We start from the raw sequence: 16,594 nt of genomic DNA on the forward strand, positions 1-16,594 counted from the left end.
CTAAATTGTCCTTTTATCCTAAAAGTATAAGATATAGATAGTCTAACAAGGGCTCTGAATATTATCTAGTGAAAAGATGGGGTAAAGAGACAGTGAATCTACTTGTGTGCACCCCTAAACTCCATCCTTCAGTGGTGCACCATTTCGCAAGGATAAAATAACAAAGAATATGCTGATACATTGAGTTAAAATAAACTGTGAAGCTGGTGTGAAGCAGGATTGAAGGAGGTTAAGTTGTTTGGCTGAAATGGTTTTTGAATGAACTGCATGGTATTAAAAGGAAAGACAATTTTTCAGGGCTTGGTGAGAAAGTTATTTCACATTTGTTAGGATGAAGTGATAGAGTAGTAGTAAAGGCCAAGGGCAAGTCAGCAGTTTGTTTGTGACTAGTGAACTAAACATATGCAGCCTGTAATCCTGTCCATGATGCCATAATTTCTCATGGATCAATTTCAGACTGAGGTAAGTTAAATCAGTCATAAATTGGACTGACTTCAGTGTCAGTTATTAGAATAATCTGATGTGCAAGGAAGTCAATAGCTTTATGAAATAAGTTTAAAAATTCACTTTAAGTTTCTCTGGTAACATTCAGACCATAGGATGCATTATGAAGCCACCAAAATTATGATTTCCATTGTTTGAACCACAGAATGCTTTGATTAGATTCAATTATATTGATGAGAAAAACAAGCCTTCAAAAATCAATCTACCAAAGGCAAAATGGAAAAGAAAAGTTCTCACATTGAACTTGCTCAATAATTCTTCTGTGACCTTTACTGCATTTGGAGAATATTGCTCAATTGTAACATTTTGACACAAGAATTATTATAATTAGATAAGAATATGTTTTTAAGGGAGGTTGAAATTGATTTTGTTATTGCTAAATGAGTGATACCATTGCTATCATTTTGGAAATCATTACAGAATTGTTGACTGTTGTCTGGAAGTCAAAGTTCTGGAATTTATGTTTTAGAAATTCAGCAATAATAGTAAATTTATGTAAGCACGAGGAAATCTGCAGATGCTGGAAATTCAAGCAACACAATGCTGGTGGAACGCAGCAGGCTAGGCAGCATCTGTAGGAAGTACAGTCGATGTTTCAGGCTGAGACCCTTTGTGTAATTTATGTAGTTTAGCACTTCTAGGAATATCTTTTTTGCAATAAAATATTTTACTTAGTAATACTGCTATTTACATTTATTGAGATGTTTTAAAATTGTTTACCCATTTCAGCTTGTTCAGAATGTCAGATAAACCAGCAAAGGATCAAAAGCATTCAAATGGGAGAAGCAGCGGAGATTTTCAAGAGCAGTGGATTGAAACATTTGGCATGGTTAAAAAAGGTGATTAAAGCATTATAAATCTTGTGTTCTTGTATTTCTTACATTGAGGTACAGAATTAATGATGAGGTTGGAAATGAGGTTATTTTTCAATCATTTTAAAAGATTAATAATTTTGAACAAGTTTTCTGAAATGCTTTTATTTCCAATCTGTTTCTGTTATAAAGTACTTTTAATAATAGTAAAATAATAAATATATCTAAATAAGCAACAGGATTAATCTTTTTTCCTTAAAACTGTCCATACTTGTACTAATTCAGTAATCAATGATGATTTTTGTTCCAAATTACCATGGCACAGAAGAAAATATTTTTTGGAATATTATTGCCTTTTGGTCACTGGCTCTCAAAGGTTCACCACTCCTGGTTTAGATACAAGGCTTAGATGTATATTCATGCTGGCCATTGAGAATAGAATGTTAAATTGTTTAAAGAAAATAAGAAGGAAAAATTAAAATGACAGAAGTTTTTATTAACTTGTACAATGTTTCCCTTATTTTTATACCTGAGTGAAATTGAGATGGTGTGTGAAGAAATTTCAGTTTGATTTATCATCTGTTCATCACTTTTGAAAGTTTCAACTTCAGTAGCTTGATTAAAGCAATGCTGAATTTGTCCTGAAATGTTAATGGATAATGGGGGGTGGCTGCATTGTAATGAATAACGATGTCTTAACACCAATCATGTCAAGTTATCAGTCAACAGAATTTCTTTCAGAAAAAGTGTTTTTCTTTGCAGAAAAACAATCTCAGTATTTAAAGCAATGGAATCCTGATGTATGCCAGTTCTTTTCCAGTGAAGGTATGGCACCAGATAAATTCTGGGAACAGTGAGAAGCCCATCTGATAATGAATCAGGTTTTCTCTGGAGGGTTGACCAGATCAAAACTGCAGGAATCAGGCTGGAATTGAAAATCAATTTTTGAGAACAAAAAGCATGGGCTAATAAAATAGCAAAATCTCCTTAATGCATAGTTCACTATCTATGCTGGGGGTTAGTCGTCATAAATGGCAACTGGGCACCTTAATAGATGCTGTCAAATCCTCTACACAACCTGAAGCAAGAGGAGAAAGATTTTACAGAGGAACTTGGATGAGTGTATAAAATGTCTTTGGTTAGAAGGAAGACCAAGAATCTTTCATTTGCACTACTTTTTACTTCTCCAAGAGCAAGGTATCTGCACTGGACAAGGAAGTGTCTTGGCAGTTCAATTGTACCAAACAATTGTATGAATTGTGATAGGTTTATAAATTAACGCCAACACTTCCAAATACCCTGCTGATGGATTTCCAAAAATTTCTACTGATTACTCAGGTTGTCTTTTACAATTCCTTATTTTGTCCCTCCATCTGTAATTATAACACAAATATTTCCAGTTTCAGGAGATAACCATCATCCTGTGAGAGCCATGCATCAGTTTGGTGCATTTGCTGATGCAGATGGCCAATAATATCAGAATGCTGCAGGCTAGCTTGTTGCAAACTATTGACTGGTAGGATTATTTGGCAGTGACAATTGTATGTGTATGTTCTGGAAGCCTGAGATACTTCACTCAAATAAGGAAAGCACCTATAGTACTATAAACTCTTCTCAGGCTACCAGTTGGGTATGAATATTGATTATAACCATTGTTTCAATGATAAATTTGCCATCTTCATCACTATATTTTGCAAACAGTAAAACAGAAGAAAAGCAAAGCTGGCCATTCACCCTCTTATATGCTTCACTATTCAATAATATTAAGGAGGTTCATGAAAATGATTCCAGAATTGAATGGCTTGTCATATGATAAGCATTTGATGGCTCTGGGACTGTATTCACTAGAATTCAGAAGAATTGGGGGTGTCATCATTGAAACCTATCAAATAGTGAAAGGTCTTGAACGAGTGGATGTGGAGAGGATGTTTTCTATGGTGGGAGAGTCTGAGACCACAGGAGATAACCTCACAGCAGAAGGGAGTCCTTTTAGGAAAAAAAAGATGAGGAATTTTTTTTTGCCAGAGTGGTGAATCTGTGGAATTCTTTGCCACAGTGAGCCTTGGAGGCCGGGTCTTTATGTATATTTAAGGCAGAGGTTGATGGATTCTTGATTGGTCAGGCATGAAGGGATATGGAGAGAAGCCAGCAGATTGGGGCTGAGAGGAAAATTGGATCAGATCTGATGAAATGGCAGAGTAGATTCGATGGGTCCAATGTCTTAGCTCTGGTCCTATATCTTATGGTCTTGTATTTCACTTAGCAACACTTTCCTACCTTGATTTAATTAAAAATCAATCCATTTCATGATAATACTCAGTGAATAAGTCTCCACTGTACAACTGGGTAGAGATTTCTGATGGAGTTTTCACTTGGTGAAGAATATTCTGCTTATCTCTGTTCTGTATGGCAGACGTTCATTTTGAGGTTTTCAGACCTAGTTCAAACTATTCCATCCAGGGGAAACAAAATATCCACAACTATCTTGTAAAAACCCCTGAAGAATTTTGCATGCTTAAATGAGATTACCTAAATTTGCGAGTTTAGGGTCGGATAGTTTAACCGTTTCTTATACACCAAACCTTTGATTGGTGGGATCTACCTGCTGAGCTTCCATTGCATTGCTGATTTCACCAACATATTCTCCTTAAGTACCAAGGTGAGAGACATGTACAATATTCCAAATATACACATTGGAGCTCCAAGTAATATCTCCTGATTATCTTGCACTGCAACCCAAAACATCATTTGCTTACTAATTAGTGACCTTAAAAAAATTTTTGGAGATTAACTTACAAGGAATCCTGAGTCCCTCTGGCCACCAAGCACTTTTAATTTCTCACCATTTAAAAAAAAATACTTTTTTTTGCCCATCTCTCCTTGAAAATCACCTATCAAAAACCATTCTTATCAAACATTTTTCCTCAGACAAGTAGAAATTGGAGTGTTGCTTTTGGGAGACACTTGAATTGTTCTTTTCTGGCCAACGCCCTACACAGTCCTTGTCAAACTCGTCTGGGGGAGGACATGGCTTCAGACCCTTCTCCCCTGTTCCTGGTTATACTGCGTGATGGGAACAAGTACCAAGGTTCCTATATTTTCAACAGGAAAAGGAATCCTTGACATTGCCATTCACCCTCACTGGGTGAAGACCAGTGCATTCTTCAAAACTTCCAATTGCATTCTCCATCCCAATTGAAAGCAATGGGGTCTTCTCCATCTTTGTGCACTGTAACTAATGGCGGTGTGGCATCTTGTTCAGATCTGTTTTCCAATGCATGCCCCAAAATTTGTCTGTTAATCATTCATTGAACCACTTTGAAGGGCAGGTGTGAACCTTCAGGAATTCAACATCCTCAGTGCAAGTTTGCAGGCTTCCAATCAGCACATCTGGATTGTGAATTGATGCATAATTTTCAGATTATGATTTGCAAAGCAAATTGTACATGAATGGAGATCGATGACACTACGGGGAATAACATTCCTTGGACGATGCCAAATGATACATGAAACCGAGAGCCTCCCTGTCCTCGGATAAACTCCTGTGAAGTAGAGTGGTGTGGCAGCACAAGGGTTGGTGCACTGCTTTACAGCATCAATGATCAGTGTTCAACTACTACTGCTGCTGTCTGCAAGGAGTTTGCATGTTCTCCCTGTGACTGCTTGGGTTTCCTCCCACATTCCAAAGGCATATGGGTTGAGGTTAGTGAGTTGTGGGCATAATATATTGGTGCTGGAAACAGCCACATCTGTGGGCTGCCCCATCACATCCTCAGTCTGTGTTGGTCGTTGAGACAACCAACACATTTCACTTTTGATGTACATGTGACAAATAAAGCTAATCTTTAAAAATACTGTAAATCACTTTTTAAGCTGTTCAGATAACAGGCAGAGAGTTCTTCTTTCCTCACTCTCACTCCTACCCAAGATTGGGGAAGATTAGGCCTCATACCGTCTACAACTATCAAATGAAAAAATGCCTCACTCTGTGATAATGTACCAGCAGTTTTCAATAAATGGCTGGAAATATTAGCTTTGCATTTCCAAGTACGAACACTCCTGAACAACTGCGTAACTCTCTAAATGTTTGTACGGTATGCAGCAATACTGCCATTGAAAGTGAAATTAAGTCTTTTTTCAAATACTCAACTTGTCAGAGAATATTGATTAAAATTCCCACATAGCATATTGAAATAAGATAACAATGCTTATTGAGTGCACTCAACTGATAACACTAATCCTTCCACCAAATGTAAATTGTTATTACACCAGTGATGTCTCTCATGGAACAATACAAATTCACATCACCTCACACTGACCTACTTTCCCACTTTATAACTGGAAAGTCCCAATCAATATTTCCTCTAATTTTTTTTGCAGACCAACCATTGCTCTAAGCAGGAAATTTTTGCATAGCCTGAGAACTGTGCAACACTTTTAAGTGTTCTGTTTTTGTAATGTGCAAGCTATAAATATCTAGAATGAAAAGTGAAAAATCACATCCTTTCAATTTTATTTATTAATTGAAGGGTATAATGAAATACAGTAGAACAAAGAGAACCTTTCACATTTTGTAAATGTTTTATTGCTCCATCTAGCTGTTTGGCACCAAAGGCTATGCGTGCAGGAGCATTTCAGGTTACCATGCCGCCACACACCCATGCAACTCAGAGGGAACCAATGTTCCGCCACACAAAGTGCTTGCCTGCTGCCAGCATTATTCCTCGCCAGCTTGATTAAATCTCTCTGATAACTTTTGGAACTCCATCCATCACTGTTCCATCCATGTATTTTCTAGTGACACTCCCTGTAATTGGAAGTGTATGGTTTGCATTACAGTTTGTCCCACTTAGAGCCATCTGCAAAGACATCACCTTTCACCTAATAGACAGGAAAACCTGCAACAAACCAATAGAGATGACCATATGGAATGCACCAGAATTGATAACAATATCTTTGTTAGTAGTCCAAAATGTTGCACTATTAATTTCCAATTGAAGTTCTTGATTAGTGGCAGGAAACAATTAATTCATGGCTTCTATGAGCTTTATATCCACAGGTAGAGTGGTCTAAACACTGGTCAAGGTTCCATCTAGGGCTCTGATTTTGCATAACTTTAAATAATCGGTGTAGTTGATAGAATTCACCAGTGACCCTGTTAGTCACAAGTGAACTGAGCAGATTAAGGGGCTCAGTAGTTTTAAGTTTATCATAATTGTTAGGGCCAATGACAAAGGGTTTATGATGGATCAATATGAATTCTGTGCAGAGCCAGAGAGATGGATATAACATATAGCCGTGCAGATAAGATGACTAAGATACTTTTGGAATACTTTTCTTTAGGCCCGTGGTATTACAGGAAAGGTATTGGCATGGATAGAAGACTGGCTGACAGGTAGGAGGCAAAGCGTGGGAATAAAGGCAGCCTTTTCTGCCGGTGACTAGCGGTACTCCACAGCGGTCGGTATTGGGACTGCTTCTTTTCATGTTATATGTCAATGATTTGCATGACAGAATTGATGGCTTTGTGGCCAAGCTTGCAGACAATATAATACCAGGTGGAGGGGCAGGTAGTGTTGATGAAGCAGGGAGTCTGCAGAAGGACTTAGACCGATTAAGAGAAGCTGCAGACTCCCTGATTCCTTGGGCAAAGGGGCTGATGGAATACTGTGCTGGGAAGTGTAAGGTCATGCACTTTGGTAAAAGGAATAAAGACAGACTACTTTTCAAACAGGGAGCAAATCTAGAAATCAGAGGTGTAAGGGGACTTGGGAGTCATCATACAGGATCCCCTGGAGGATTAGTCGGTGGTAAGGAAGGCAAATTCAATGTTAGCATTCATTTCAAGAGGTCTAAAATATAAAAACAAGGAAGCAATGCTGAGGCTCTATAATGTATTGGTCAGATCACACTTGGGAGTGTAGTGAGCAGTTTTGGGCCGTTTAAGGAAGAATCTACCGGCATTGCAGAGGCTCCAGAGAAGGTTCAGGACCATGACGCTGGGAATGAGAAGATTAATTTATGAGGAGTGTCTGATGGATCTACGGAGTTTAGAAGAATGAGGGGAATCTCATTGAAACCTACCGAATATTGAAAGTCCTAGATATAGAGTAGATGTGGAGAGGATATTTCCTGTAGCCGGGGAGTGTAGAACCAGAGGGCATAGCCTCAGTATAAAAGGATGTCACTTTCTAACAGAGTTAAGGAGGAACTTATTTTAATAGAAGGTGGTGAATCTGTGGAATTCATTGTCACAGACAGTCGTGGAGGCCAAGTCACTGGTTATATTAATGTGGAGGTTGGTAGGTTCTTTATTAGTAAGGGCATCAAAGGGCACAGGGAGAAGGCATGAGAATGGGGTTGAGAGGAATAATAAATCAGCCATGATGGAATGTTGGAACAGACTCAATGGGCCAAGTAGCCTAATTCTGATCCTACGTATTATGATCTTACTGTTCGAGGCATAGAATCTAGGAGAAGGGAAGTATACCCAGAAATATAAGATTGAATTGGTATACAGTTTTGGGTCCTATATTATCGTATTCCATGGTATCATACTCCTCTGTAGAGAGGAGACAACAGTACAAAATATGGACTCTAAATTCTGTCCTTCAGTTTCAAATCACGTCCCTTGTGAATCCTAAAATGCCTGTCATGTCTGTCTATTGATGTTATTCTTGAATATATGAAAAATAATGTATTCAGTGCCTTCTGAAGTCGAGGTCCAAAGATTTACAGCCATTACGTGTCAGGAGAGTGCCAACACTGGATAGCTCGGTGAGACATTATCAGTAGCGGTATGAGATTACTCATTGTTTCTGAAGCTGGATATAGGAGGAGCATATTCAATGGTCATTCACATCAGAGAGCAGCCTCTGTTAATGTTGTATGGTTAATAAGGATGGTAGGTAGAAAGGGGTGTAACATTCAGGACATCTGAGAGGTCATGTGGCAGCAACTCAATGCATAAAAACATGCAGACATGGTCAAAAGGTCTTCTCACTTTTCCAGTACTCGTTAAGAACCCTTGTCCCAAAATGTCAGTGCCGTTTCTCCTACCACTGATGCTGCCTAACCTGCCTAGTCTTTCCAGTATTTCAGATAATACAGATTAAAGAGTTATGAGTGCAGACTGATTTGTGATACAGATTTATCAACCATAAAGTGTGGAAATATAATCTGCCATGAAATGGCAGAAGTGTGAATATTAATTGCTGGCAGTTATCAGTCAGGGAGTGGCCAAAAGATAACAACTCCATATCTCCAGAGCAATACGACACCTGCAGATGAGTAAGTTTTCTGGATCTCAAGTGAATGTGGGGAGTACAGCAATATTGCGACATAATAAAAATTAAAGTTTTACAAAGCCCAACCAAAACTCCAAGTCCACTTTCCAAAGATACAGGAGAATATAATGAGTCAATGTGCACAATAATAATGGCACATGGAACATTAATCAGACAACACTTAGTGTTGTTCTATTTCCACATTGCAAAATATTATAACCATACAACAATTACAGCTTGGAAACAGGCCATCTCAGCCCTTCTAGTCCATGCCAAATGCCTGCTCTCACCTAGTCCCACCGACCTGCACTCAGCCCATAACCCTCCATTCCCTTCCTGTCCATATACCTATCTAATTTTACTTTAAATGACAATATCGAACCTGCCTCTACCACTTCTACTGGAAGCTCATTCCACACAGCTGCTACTCTGAGTAAAGAAATTCCCCCTTGTGTTACCCCTAAATTTTTGCCCCCTAACTCTCAACTCATGTCCTCTTGTTTGAATCTCCCCTACTCTCAATGATAAAAGCCTATCCACGTCAACTCTATCTATCCCCCTCATAATTTTAAACACCTCTATCAAATCCCCCCTCAACCTTCTACGCTCCAAAGAATAAAGACCTAACTTGTTCAACCTTTCTCTGTAACTTAGGTGCTGAAACCCAGGTAACATTCTAGTAAATCTTCTTTGTACTCTCTCTATTTTGTTGACATCTTTCCTATAATTTGGTGACCAGAACTGTACACAATACTCCAAATTTGGCCTTACCAATGCCTTGTACAATTTTAACATTACATCCCAACTCCTATACTCAATGCTCTGATTTATAAAGGCCAGCATACCAAAAGCTTTCTTCACCACCCTATCTACATGAGATTCCACCTTCAGGGAACTATGCACCATTATTCCTAGATCACTCTGTTCTGCTACATTCCTCAATGCCCTACCATTTACCATGTATGTCCTATTTTGATTAGTCCTACCAAAATGTAGCACTTCACACTTATCAGCATTAAATTCCATCTGCCATCTTTCAGCCCACTCTTCTAACTGGCCTAAATCACTCTGCAAGCTTTGAAAACCTACTTCATTATCCACAACACCACCTATCTTAGTATCATCTGCATACTTACTAATCCAATTTACCACCCCATTATCCAGATTATTAATGTATATGACAAACAACATTGGACCCAGTACAGATCCCTGAGGCACACCACTAGTCACCGGCCTCCAACCTGACAAACAGTTATCCACCACTACTCTCTGGCATCTCCCATCCAGCCACTGTTGAATCCATTTTACTACTTCAATATTAATACCTAAAGATTGAACCTTCCTAACTAACCTTCTGTGTGGAACCTTGTCAAAGGCCTTACTGAAGTTCATATAGACAACATCCACTGCTTTACCCTCGTCAACTTTCCTAGTAACCTCATCAAAAAATTCAATAAGATTTGTCAAACATGACCTTCCACGTACAAATCCATGTTGACTGTTCCTAATCAGACCCTGTCTATCTAGATAATTATATATACCATCTCTAAAAATACTTTCCATTAATTTACCCACCATTGACGTCAAACTGACAGGCCTATAATTGCTAGGTTCACTCCTAGAACCCTTTTTTAAACAATGGAATAACATAAGCAATACGCCAATCCTCTGGCACCATCCCCGTTTCTAATGACATTTGAAATATTTCTGTCAGAGCCCCTGCTATTTCTACACTAACTTCCCTCAAGATCCTAGGGAATATCCTGTCAGGACCTGGAGATTTATCCACTTTTATATTCCTTAAAAGCGCCAGTACTTCCTCCTCTTTAATCGTCATAGTTTCCATAACTTCCCTAATCGTTTCCCTTACCTTACACAATTCAATATCTTTCTCCTTAGTGAATACCAACGAAAATAAATTGTTCAAAATCTCCCCCTGTCATGGTCCAGTCCGTGAAATCCGCGTTCCGGTTCACAGTCCGGTCCATGTACCTTATTCCAGGTTTTCTGGGTTTCCCCAGTTCCTGTTGAGGCAGCTGATTCTTGTTTGGGCTGGCTTCATAAATTGCTTCAGGATTCAGCTTCTGGCTGCAGGGCACTGTGCACTAAACCAAACATTGAAATTGATAGGGAAACACCAGACAGGACTGTGTGAGGAATGTCAGGAAGAGGAGTCAGTAGAACATGTAATTCTGAGTTGCAGGAAGTATGGGATACAGAGAGAGATGATGAGAATTAATCTAAGGGGATTGGGGGTGCAGGAATTCACATTAAAAGGGTTGCTGGGCATAGGTGAGAGAACACAGGTTAGGATATTTTTAGCTTTCTTAAGGGGTACAGGGGTTTTTTATAGGATATGATGGATAAACAGGAATAGGGTACTAGGATGGCCAAAGATGGGAGGATAAAGTGTAGGTTAGGGTATGTGTGTGTGATTGGGTGAAGGGATTTAGAATGTGAGTCCATCGCATACTCCGGAGCAGAAGGTGGCGGTAATGCACCATTATGCTGGGTGCCAACCGCCGTAAACACAAGACGGAGAGAGAGAGAGAGAGAGCCTCTGGCTGCTGGATTGTTCCTGTCAAAACCCCCTGTCTGTATCCCTTCTCTTCACCTTCCTGCCTGGGGCCCCGCCCCTGCCCTTGCTCTTGCTATAAAGGTGGGAAGATGAGCCTGGGGGCTATGGAAGTGAGCGAGGTCTTCAATGAATACTTCTCTTTGGTATTCACCAATGAGAGGGAACTTGATGACGGTGATGACAATGTGAGTGAGGTTGATGTTCTGGAGCATGTTGATATTAAGGGCGAGGAGGTGTTGGAGTTGTTAAAATATATTAGGACAGATAAGTCCCCGGGTCCTGACGGAATATTCCCCAGGCTGCTCCATGAGGCGAGGGAAGAGATTGCTGAGCCTCTGGCTAGGATCTTAATGTCCTCGTTGTCCACGGGAATGGTACTAGAGCATTGGAGGGAGGCAAATGTTGTCCCCTTGTTCAAAAAAAGTAGTATGGATAGTCCGGGTAATTATAGACCAGTGAGCCTTACGTCTGTGGTAGGAAGGCTGTTGGATAAGATTCTTGGAGATAGGATCTATGGGCATTTAGATCAGGGACAGTCAGCATGGCTTTGTGAAGGCCAGATCACGTCTAACAAACCTGATAGAGTTCTTTGAGGAGGTGACCAAGCATATAGATGAGAGTAGTGCAGTGGATGTGATATACATGGATTTTAATAAGGCATTTGACAAGGTTCCACATGGTAGGCTTATTCAGAAAGTCAGAAGGCATGGGATCCAGGGAAGTTTGGCCAGGTGGATTCAGAATTGGCTTGCCTGCAGAAAGCAGAGGGTCATGGTGGAGGGAGTACATTTGGATTGGAGGGTTGTGACTAGTGGTGTCCCACAAGGATCGGTTCTGGGACCTCTACTTTTCGTGATTTTTATTAACGACCTGGATGTGGGGTTAGAAGGGTGGGTTGGTAAGTTTGCAGACGACACAAAGGTTAGTGGTGTTGTGGATAGTGTAGAGGATTGTCAAAGATTGCAGAGAGATATTGATAGGATGCAGAAATGGGCTGAGAAGTGGCAGATGGAGTTCAACCCGGAGAATTGTGAGGTGGTACACTTTGGAAGGACAAACTCCAAGGCAGAGTACAAGGTAAATGGCAGGATACTTGGTAGTGTGGAGGAGCAGAGGATTCTGGGGGTACATGTCCACAGATCCCTGAAAGTTGCCTCACAGGTAGATAGGGTAGTTAAGAAAGCTTATGGGGTGTTAGCTTTCATAAGTCGAGGGATAGAGTTTAAGAGTCGTGAGGTAACGATGCAGCTCTATAAAACTCTAGTTAGGCCACACTTGGAGTACTGTGTCCAGTTCTGGTTGCCTCACTGTAGGAAAGATGTGAAAACACTGGAAAGGGTACAGAGGAGATTTACCAGGTTTACCTGATTTAGAGAGTATGGATTGTGATTAGAAATTAAGGGAGCTAGGGCTTTACTCTCTGGAGAGAAGGAGGATGGGAGGAGACATGATAGAGGTATACAAGATATTAAGAGGAATAGATAGAGTGGACAGTCAGCACCTATTCCCCAAGGCACCACTGCTCAGTACAAGAGGACATGGCTTTAAGGTAAGGGAAGTTCAAGGTGGATATTAGAGGAAGGTTTTTCACTCAGAGTGGTTGGTGCCTGGAATGCACTGCCTGAGTCAGTGGTGGAGGCAGATACACTAGTGAAGTTTAAGAGACTACTAGACAGGTATACGGATGAATTTAAGGTTGGGGGTTATATGGGAAGCAGGCTTTAAGGGTCGGCACAACATTGTGGGCTGAAGGGCCTGTACTGTGCTGTACCATTCTATGTTACTCTGTAAGTTATTACTTTATGTCAAGCATTTGAAGTGAGGATGGGAGATGCAGAGAAAGACGGGGCACAATCATAGACATCGGAGGACTAGAGTGGAAGATTGTGGAGTTCAGGGCATTAGAGGGATTGTAAGGTTAATCCAATTCATTTTCCACTGATTTCAAGAAAGCATATCAGTAACTAAAATTATGCATGCAGGTAGAGCTGACCACTAATACTGATTCCTAGATGGCAGGAATGAAAAATGAAAAAAGCTTGGGTTGAGATCATTTTGCTATTTTGGCAGAGATCAAGGGATATTCTAGACCAGACTGATTATTTTGTCACGTAGCACATGAAACGTGCTCAGATGCATATTTAGAACTGGGATATTCTTGTAACTAGAGAATCAGCCATCACAACACTAATTTTGACTGCCCAGAGTTGCTATGTTCAAAAGCTTTTGTTACGTACCCCGTAACTGGGTCACTTACCAGCAAAGATAGAGAGGTCCGTTGAAGTCTGATGGTACTATTTTTAACGGTATTTATTGATAAAAATACACAAAATAATATCAATGCAAATATACATATAATATACGTCGTCAATACTAAATCTAAAAGCGCGGGCATAATAATCAATAAGAAATAGCTCTATCGTTGTCTAGGGGATAATGTATTGTCCGATGGAAATATAAAAGTCACTTTAGTTCATTCAAGCTGTAGGCTGCAGCCTTTGGTTAGAGTCAAGAGAGAGAGTTAAACTTGCCCATTCCTTTTATGAGGTCAATCCTTCGAGAGTCGGTGGGGGCTGAATTTTCCTTTGTTGTTAGCTAAAACAGTTCTTCCGTGGCAAGACCCACTAATTCCGAGGCAAATGGAAAAGGACGCACGTAGGCTGTTTCCACCGGCTTTCGCTATTACGCTGTTACAGGAGTTCTAGCATTTCTTCTGGTGCGTCTGAGGGGCTGTTCCCACAGACCCTCTTTTATCCTGACTCACAGGGTCTCAGATGTCAATCAGGTTGGGATGATGCAATCCCTCCACCAACCCCCCTTGGTTCATTGCCTGGGGGGGCTTCGATGAATCGTATAGTACTCAATACACAATTACGTCTCCAAAAATCAATGTCCTGTTCCGTGGCTTTGTTTTGCCGAAGGGCCAAACATTCCAAACGTCTCTCTCTCATTTCCTGGGCCTCCTGACCTGAATTAATAGCGATCTTGCGATTCTCAAAAAGGAGGGGGCTCAGGCGTAACACTTTAAACAAATAATATAATAATTGTAAATACCTAATTCAGCAGCGCAGTTGATCTGCAGCCAGTGTTGATGTAAAAGATGCGTAACTGTATCCATTCAAACCTGGTGTCATCTTTGTGCTTAAAGATAAAAATAAGTGTATCTACTTTGATTTCAGAGAAATTCTTCCAAGATTCTTTCACAATGCCTACCTGACATGTTGAATATAAATTTACATAAAACTTACAAATCTACAGCATATTGCAGGCCCACAATATTGTGCTGACCATGTAACCTACTCTACCATGTACCTATCTAAGAGGCTCTTAAAAGACCCTATTGCATCTGCTTCCAGCACCCCCGCCAGCAGTGCATTCCACGCACCCACCACTCTGTGTGAAAAACTTACCCCTGACATTCCCCTTAGTACTTGTTTCCAAGCTACGCCCCCTCGTGTTAGCCATTTCAGCCCTGGGAAAAGCCTCTGGCTGTCCACAAGATCAATGCCTCTCATCTTATACACCTACAGCTCTGGTCACTGAGTGGCTCATTCAAAATAACAACATCCGCTAACTCCAGAGCCAACTTCTTTGAATCCTCACGATGAGTATCAAATTGTGGGGATTCATTTCCTATCAATATCATTAATTTCTGTAATACCACTTATTACCAAATTATAATTTCTTTGAACTGCTCAGTCACACTAGACTTGGAGCCTCTTGCAATATTTCAGAGAGGTTTCCAGTGTCACATTCAGTGAAGACATACAGGAAATATTTGTTTAATTTCTCTACCACTTCTTCAGCAATTAGGAGGATAGGGGCTTAGGTGCATGGAAAAACTAGCACTTACGGGTTCCCCTTCAAGTCACAAAACATCCTGACTTGGAGATACATCTCGTCATTCATAAACAAGAGAAAATCTGCAGATGCTGGAAATTCCACACACACACACACACACACACACACACACACACACACACACACACACACACACACACACACACACACACACACACACACACACACACACACACACACACACACACACACACACACACACACACACACACACACACACACACACACACACACACACACACACACACACACACACACACACACACAGCGTTTCGCTGACACCTACGCTCGGTCCGCCTAGAGAAAGCAGGATCTCCCAGTGGCCACACATTTTAATTTCACGTCCCATTCTGATATGCCTATCCATGGCCTCCTCTACTGTCAAAATGAATCCAAATTCAGGTTGGAGGAACAACACCTTATATACCGGCTGGGTAGCCTCCAACCTGATGGCATGAACATTGACTTCTCTAACTTCTGTTAATGCCCCTCCTCCCCTTCTTACCCCATCCCTGACATATTTAGTTGTTTGCCTTTCTCCATCTCCCTCTGGTGCTCCCCCCCTTCTTTCTCCCGAGGCCTCCCGTCCCATGATCCTTTCCCTTCTCCAGCTCTGTATCACTTTCGCCAATCACCTTTCCAGCTCTTGGCTTCATCCCACCCCCTCCGGTCTTCTCCTATCGAGATAACCGTACGGTTATCTCTTACTATCTTTCCTGACGAAGGGTCTCGGCCCAAAACGTTGACAGTGCTTCTCCTTATAGATGCTGCCTGGCCTGCTGTGTTCCACCAGCATTTTGTGTGTGTTGTTCTTCACCTCTAATTCTGTTGGGGTCACCTACTGTATCCAGTACTCCTGGTGTGGCCTTCTGTTGATCAGAGAGACCCAAACTGATAGGAAAACTGCCTCACCAAGCACCTAACATCTGGCTGGCAGAAAAAGTGGGATCTCCCAGTGGCCATCCATTTTAATTCCACTTCCCATTCCCATTTCATCCTGTCAGTCCATGGTCTTCCCCACTGTTGCACTGAGGCCACACTCAGGTTGCAGGAACCACACCTTACCTTCTGTCTGGGTAACCTCCAACCTGATGGCATGAACATCGATTTCTCCAACTTCTACTAATGCCCCACCCCCTTCACCATTCCTCATCCCCGTTTCCCTCTCTCACCCTATCTCCTTACCTGCCCATCGCATCCCTCTGGTGCTCCTACCTCCTTTTCTTTCTTCGATGGCTTTCTGTCCTCTCCTATCAGATTCTCTCTTCTCCAGCCCTGTATCTCTTACACCAATCAACTTCCCAGCTCTTTGCTTCATCCCTCCCCCTCCCAGTTTCACCTATCACCTTATGTTTCTTCCTCTCCTCTCTTCACCTTCTAACCCTACCTCCTCATCTTTTTTTCTCCAGTCCTGATGAAGGTTCTCGGCCCGTAACATTGACTATACTCTTTTCCATAGATGCTGTGTGGCCTGTTGAGTTCCTCCAGCATTTTGTGTGTGTTCCAATCCTTCACTGTTCATGCATATAAATCTCAGCTCATCCACACTGTGG

The sequence above is a fragment of the Hemitrygon akajei genome, chromosome 10 (genome assembly GCF_048418815.1).
Source record: "Hemitrygon akajei chromosome 10, sHemAka1.3, whole genome shotgun sequence".
NCBI classification, from domain to species: Eukaryota; Metazoa; Chordata; class Chondrichthyes; order Myliobatiformes; family Dasyatidae; genus Hemitrygon; species Hemitrygon akajei.